Genomic DNA, 7,295 nt, shown 5'->3' on the forward strand with positions numbered 1-7,295 from the left:
CTTTCAGACAGTTTAGCTAGCTCCAGCTTCTTCCAGGCAGCCAGTCTGATCTCAGAGTCCTTTTTTTTGCAAGTTGTCTTGTCAGCCAGTGTTCTTTGTAGCTAGGCTCTTCTGAGGAGAGCTCTGGGCAGCTTTATTGCTTACTCTGGGAAGGAGGGGCCTAGAGGATCTTCTGGTCAGTTTCAGGAACTTCCTGAAGCTGTTCTGAGTTGGTTACCTTCCTACTTAAAGAGCTTCTCTGCAGGATGAAGTGTTTTAATCTCAGGGGAAACTATTACACAACATCCTATAAAAAGGCATAAATAAGAAGAATGAAATCACAAAGAATTCAGAAGTTGTATGAGTCAGATGGAATGATGTGTGTGCACAATGTAGCCATTCACACTGACACTACCCAGCAAATCCTGAGACTAAGAGCTCTGCCAAGTACATGCTGGAGTTCTTGCCTGGTCTCTTTGAAGTTCACAGTTTTGTGCACAAGATTTAAGGGCCAGTCCTGACCTACCTGAAACCCCAGGTTTCGTCTTTGCTTCTTATTTAATACGCATGTATTCAGCCCTTTAATAGAAACGTAGTGGGCAGTTTCTGTGTGCCAGCCATGCTGCAAGCATTGGAGATACAGCAGTAAACAAATGACTGGAGATGCCCTCTTTGTGGTGCTTGTTTTAGTGAGTATAACAGAAAATATTTATATTGTATTATATTATATTATTATGTTATAACATATTATATTACATTTGAAAATGAAAAATTCTATGAAGAGAAATAAAGTGTGGAAGACAGATAGGGAGACCTGGGAATCTGGGAGATATAATTTTCTTTCTTAATTTTATTAAGGTTTATTTAATTTTTTATTTTATGGTATTTTGCCTGCAGGTATGTCTGTGTGCATGTATGTATGTGCAATGTCAGAAGAGCCCAGAAGAGGGAGACAGATCCCCTGGAACTACAGTTACTGACATTTGTTAGCCACCATTTGGGTTGTGGAAACCAAACTCAGGTCCTTTGGAAGAACACCCAGTGCTCTTAACTTCTGAGTCATCCCTCCAGCCTCAAGATGTAATTTTTCTTTCTTGAGACAGGGTCTCGTTATTATGTAGCTCTAGCTATGTTTGAACTAGCCATGTACATCATGCCAACCTTGAACCGCCAGAGATCCTTCTACCTCTGTCTCCCAAGCTCTGAGATTAGGTGCAAGGGCTACAAATCCTGCTTCAAGATGCTGTTTTTCGACAAATGGCCAGGGAGTCTTGGTGTGAAGGTAGAAACACAGATCAGCTGCGAGGGGATGAGTCAGACAGAGGGGAGGGATGTGGACTCAGTGTTAAGGAAGAACAGGGATCAGAATACAATGCGCATGTGTTTGGGCAGCAGCAAGGATGTTAGAGTGTCGCAGAAGGCTTGGACAATGAGGATTATGTAAAGCAGATCAGACCTTATGAGGATGCCGGTGGCTCTACTATAAGATAAGAAGCCATGGCTGGAAAAATTCGAGTGTGTAAATAGGGAGAGCAACTTGGTAGCCTGTGGCAAACAGAGGCGTCTCCCTAACATGCCCATACTCTGATAGCTAGGTGTGTGACTGTTGTGTTCCATGACAAACAAGGCTTTGCGCGTATGGCTAAGGTCCTGACTTCTGAAGAGAGGGAGTGTCCTAGATGGCCAGGAGGGATCTGATAAATATATGAGAGCCTTTGAGGGCAGAGGGTTTTCTTTGGCTCAGTCAGAGAGATGGAAGAGGAAAGGCCTGAGAGAGGCAGGAATGAGGAAGTCCGGGAAGCCTGCAACTTTTGCTATTGTTGCCTTGGAGGGTAGGCCCATGAAGCAGGAAGAGGTAGGCCTCAAGCGCTGGGAGCAGCTCCGGGCTGACATCCTGCGTGACAAGGCAGCACCCTATCCTCTAACCTCAGGGGACTGAATTCAGCTAACTCCCAAAGGCATTCCAAAGCACACTCCAAAGGTCACATGAAAGGTCAGCCGAGCTCAACCCTTGACTTCAACTTTTGAGACTAAGCAGAGGGCACAACCGCACCATAACTCCTATTTGAAACCTATAGCTCTGAGAGCTCAAATGGGTACCATTCAAGCCACTGCATTTGAAATATTAATTAGTAACAGGGCTAACAAAACCACCAAGAAAGCATAGACAGAGCGAAGGAGATGCTAAAGAACTGAGTCCTGGCCAAGTATTAAAGCTCACAGAAAGAGGAGGTAGTGAGAAAATTAGGAGGGAGCAGTTGAGAGGGTTGAAGGAGGATGACTAAAGTCAGTGCGGAGCCAGAAAGCACAGGCCCAGTGATGAGAAGTAGAAAGGTGACGTCAGAGAAGGGCAACCCTCACAAGAGGATTATAAGAAAGAAGATGACACAGAAGCAAAGATGGCCAACATGGACATCTTACAATATGGAAGACATTTATTGTAGGAAGAGCCTAGATGTGAGGCGGTAACTGGAGGAAGAAGCCAGTGAGGTGCTGGGGTTTTTGCTGTTTCTTTCGGTTTTTTTGTTTGTTTTTGTTTTTTGTGTTTGGGAGGGGGGTTGTTGTTTTTGTTTGTTTGTTTGCTTGTTTGTTTTAAAGAGGAAATAACTTTTAAAAATTTCTGCAGGGAAGGGGAGGTGGTGCCAGTAGCCATGTCCTTGCGTACATTACAGGGCCCGTTAGTCATCACTTCCTGGGTAACAGCTCATGGCAAAGCTCAAAGGCTCCGGGGAAATAGCCAGGAGAGGCAGCACAGCAAGTCTGGGACAGGTCAGTTTTCAGGGATTGTTTTTTATTTGTGCGTGTGCGTGTACATACACGAGAACGGATGCCTATGGATGCCAGGAGAGAGCATCAGATTTGGAGCTGCAGTTAACATCAGGTTGCGAGCCAACAACCAGTGTGGGTGCTAGAGACGCTGAAATCCACTCTTCTGCACAGAGCAACAAACAGTGAAAGGCAGCAAGCACTCTCAACCACTGAGCCCTCTCTGCAGATCCAAGTTTTAAATGTTTGAGAGACCTCCACAGTAGGCTGACTTATTTACATCCTCACCAACGATGTATAAGCATTCCCTTTTGTCCTCATCCTCATCACCTAGACATTTGTTTTGTTGATGACTGCCAACCTGATTGGGGGCGAGATAGAGTCTCAATAAAAAGTCCAAGTCAACATTTCACAGAGAGACTTGCCCTCAGCAATTTACTGCAGTATTATTCACAATATTAAGTTCTGGGATCAATCTAGGTGTCTGTCCACAGCGGAACACATGAAGAAGATGGGATTTATATACACTGTCTCTTTCATCAACCATAAGTAATGAAATTTATATCTGTCGCAGGAAAATAGATACAATTGGCGATAATCATATCAAGAAATTAAACCAATCAAAGGAAGGCAAACATAGGTTCTCTCATGTGTTTCCTAGACTTTATAGACACAAAAAGTCACATATGCTTTGGTGTGACATGTAAGTATCATAGGGTGACAGTTGGGGGTTAACCTGAGGGCGGCTGAGTTTGGGGGAATTATACTCAGAGTGCATTCCACATGTGTGTTAAGATGGTCTTGCATAGCCCTGTAAAATAATAAGAGATTTAAAAACTCATCTTAAAACAACCATTGACTATCTCCAGGCTTACCTCGTTGAGCGCCTGTGGCCCAGAATCCTTCCTAAGCAAAACCTCGGGCGGGCAGATGCTGTTGTCTCGGGGTAGGGAGAGGAGGACTTCCGGTTCAGTCCCTTAGCTGCCTTTGCCAGCTCCTTGTCTTCCAAGTTTCTCCACAGAACCATTCACAAAATGGCAGCTTGGAGGAAGTGCTGGGGGTGGGGTGGAGGGAGGGAGTCTGGAGGTAGGGGAGGGTCACTATTTTTATAACCTGATCTGGCAGGCTCAGCAGGCACTGCTGTCTCTAACACAGGATAGAAGGATCACACAAAGGCGTGACCTGCAGAAAGAGGATTTCTGGAAACCGTCTGGGAGGTTCTCCAGGGTTGGAGAGGCTGCCCTTCTCTAAGTAGGAATTGTCTCTTCTTCGGGGTTACAGGAGAAAAACAGCCAAAGGTTAGATGGTGGGTAGCTGTGTGGTGGAAGGGATGACGAATGCCCACCAGAGGGGACACTGGAGAGTAAATGTAGGAGCTGGGGCCCTTGCTGGTTCTTCAGTACAGCCAGGAAGGATTCCAAGGCCAGCAAGACACAGGCCTCCTTCTCAAGTTGTTCATCTTAAACCACTCAAGGCTTTCTGCTGGGTTCATTAGCATGTTCTTTTGCCTGAATGGAAAAAAAAGAGTAAGGGTGGTTTGGTTTGTGGGTCAGTCATAGGGTCATTGCCTAGCACACTCCAGGTCTTGGGCTCAATCCCCATCACTGGAAAAAAAAAAAAGCCGGAGAGGATGGGAGGACAGGAAAGAGAAGGTGAAAGGGGACAGAGAGAGGAAAGAAGTTGGATGTCTGCAAGGGAGGTGTGAGGCAGGGTCTGAGGGCTCCTCATAGCAGCTGGGGTTCGTATCTGGGTTTTAACCCCTCCCCTTTCAAAAGCCACATTAAGACAGAACCATGACTCTGAATATCCAGGCTAAAGGGAACACAGTCTATAGAGTTCTCTTCCTCTAGAGAACCCCTGCTAATGCAGAGGCATTCACGAAGATTGGGTGCTTCCTGGCCCAGAGCCCTGGAAGGGCAAATTAGCAGTCAGGGATAGCAGCTATTACTAGGGATAGCAGCTATTACTAGAATTACGGCCATCTCCCAACAATTAGAGATCTGTGCCTTGGGATATTGAGACAGTGTATCTTCTCCACACCTCCTGTTCACCTCTGCACACCCCCTAAGATCTATGTACACATACTCCTGACCATCTTAAGAGTCCGTATTTGCTCCACAGCTACTCTTCTGTCAACAAAAGTACCTTGTTTCCTACAAGCCTCCTCCCAGCTAGCCCTAAACTCCCAGCTAGCCAGTTTCTGCAAAAGGAAAACCTCTAGGTAGGGACTAGAGTGATCTTTAAGTCTATTTAAATGTAATGTAATTTCACCAAGGAATGTAGGTCGGTAGCTAGGTTTGTAAGTAGATGTCCCAAGTTCATGCCATTTCCTGGGGAACACTTTCAGGAAAGCGGGTCCGCGCTTGGTCTCAATTATGCCAAATTTCAGCAGGTACACAAACCTGCCCCTTACCTAGTAGATTGAATTATGGAAGAAAAAGTAGACGCCCCGCAGGGAAGCGCATCCCACCAGCCCAACTGGAGCTGAGGAGGACCTTCTGCAAATCGCTTGCTTGCCTGCAGGGTACACACACAGCCTGACCCTGCAGGCCAAGAACTTGGGCTGGTGGAGCTTTTGTGGCAGGAGAAGTTTGAAGGCCCAAAGGCCTGCTGCGGGTTTTATCTGGTTGGTTCTGCCAGACCTGGTCCAAGGCCACACTGAGACTTCCGCAGTCTGACTCTCAGATCTAAGCAGGAGCTGAGGCACTCGATGTAATCCACGTAAGTTACCAAAAGTGTGTTCACGAGAGACACGGAGACGTTGAGGCTGAGGGAAGCTGCCAAGGCTTGCTCTTGTCTCATAGGTTCCAAAGACCAAGGCGCAGTGACTTCAGGATGGGCACACACCAGGGCCTTTTCCCCTGCGGGAGAAGACGAGGGTTTGGGAAGGTTAATGGTGGGCGATTATCCTTCGTGGACATTCATGGGTCCACAGACAACGGAAAACAAGCGCCTTGCGGGAACACACCCTGCTCCCTGAGATGCACAGATGGACGCTTTTACCCCCGCTTTTTCAGGTGGCTTTGATGGCAGGAAACATAGATTGGGTGCCTCTGCTCAGCAACTCTTTCTTTATTGTAACATGGGCTCAAAACTTGGGAGAAAGAAAACTGTATCCGAAGATCCGGGAGCCAGCGTGCACTGATCCGTGCCCCTTGGGGTGTGTGCCAAGTGCGGGGCGCACAGAGACTCGCTCAAGCTCAGGCGGCCGGCTCAGCACCGCGGCAATCCGGAATAAGCGAAGTTGCAGGGACTCTGTTCCCTCCGAGCTGGCGATGCTTAGCGAGAGGATACACCCGCTCATGTTTATTCACGCTCCTTAAACAGCCGGGTTCTCATACATATTCATCAACCGCTCGAACTACTAACTCAAGTCTAAGGTTTGTTTGTGTATGTATGTATGTATGTATGTATGTATGTATGTATGTATGTATGTATGTATGTAACTTAGGAGAAAACCCAGTTTCGGAAAAGGAAAGTTAGAAGCAGAAGGAAGCAGTTGGCTCCGGCTTCTCACCACCCAGTCTGACCTTGGCTGCTGGGGGTGGGGGTGGGGGTGGGGGGTGTCATCTTCGGAATGTCCTAAGGGTCTAACCCGAGGCAATATAGATTTTTCTGGAATGGAAGGTCTGCGCTTTCCTTAAAAAGGAAGTCCTTTTCAACTTCCTATGAGAATTCCGTTTGTTTGCTTGCTTGTTTTAAGGACACATACACAAATTAGACAACTTTCAGGTTGCACAAAATGTGCCTTTGACTGTGTATCTGCAGGGGTTAAATCCGCGGACAAGAGAGGTGGTCTAGGTCGGAGATTCCACTCTCTAAAGTAATGCCAGTCTTGGGATGGGGCCCCCAGGACGCTCCTCAAGTCAGGACCCCTTTCCATCATCTGCGGATTCCGATGGACTGCAAATGCTGGTCACCTCCCTGTCCCTCCCCCACCCCCACCCCCACCCTCCCAGCAGGGTTTTCAGCACTCTGAGCAGAAGTAGAAGGAGCCTGGCGGGTGGAGAGGTCGCTGCTTTGCAGATGCCCTCTGGAAAAGCAGCCGGGCCTTGGTTGGGAGGGACCCGTTGCTTCCCCTGGTGACCCTGGAGAAGTGTGTTACTTCCGCTCATTTCCTCCTTTGTGCGGCCCTGACTTTTCTCGGGTGCTCCCCCTTTCTTCGATGGCACCCTGTATCGACTTGCCCACGCTGTGCATCTTTTTCCATCCTCTGTGGGGCTTCTCTAGCTCGGAACCGGTCTCTGCAAAGTGAGACCACCTAGGCGACAGTTCAAGCAGCCCGATTTAAAAAAAAAAAAAAAAAGCCTTAACAAAAATCCAGTTGAACGTGAGAAAATCAGCAGAGCTCCCGCACCAATGATTTAGCACAGAATTCCTCAGTCACCACAGAGTCTAACCCTAACTTTGGCTTCTAGGATGCCCGATGTGGATCTCCAATCTGGTGGAAACTAAGTGTGGGCTTACGTGCCTTAAGTTCACCCTCCAGTGATATAAAAACTAAAGCTGGGCCACACTCCAAATCTCCCCCTTCTTCCTTTCCCTCTTCC

The 7,295-nt window shown here is 47.5% G+C and overlaps 1 long non-coding RNA gene across 1 annotated transcript; it reads right to left on the minus strand.

Annotated features, from left to right (window-relative positions):
- Nucleotides 1-2,611: 2,611 nt before the first annotated feature.
- Gm32045 lies at nt 2,612-6,215 on the minus strand. The gene is made up of 3 exons (XR_383765.2): nt 5,714-6,215; nt 5,159-5,606; nt 2,612-4,253 (listed from the first exon to the last, which is right to left on the minus strand). It is a non-coding gene; the product is annotated as a predicted gene, 32045 (long non-coding RNA).
- Between the last annotated feature and the right edge of the window lie 1,080 nt (nt 6,216-7,295).

This window comes from Mus musculus, chromosome 14 (genome assembly GCF_000001635.26).
Source record: "Mus musculus strain C57BL/6J chromosome 14, GRCm38.p6 C57BL/6J".
In the NCBI taxonomy this organism is placed as follows: Eukaryota; Metazoa; Chordata; class Mammalia; order Rodentia; family Muridae; genus Mus; species Mus musculus.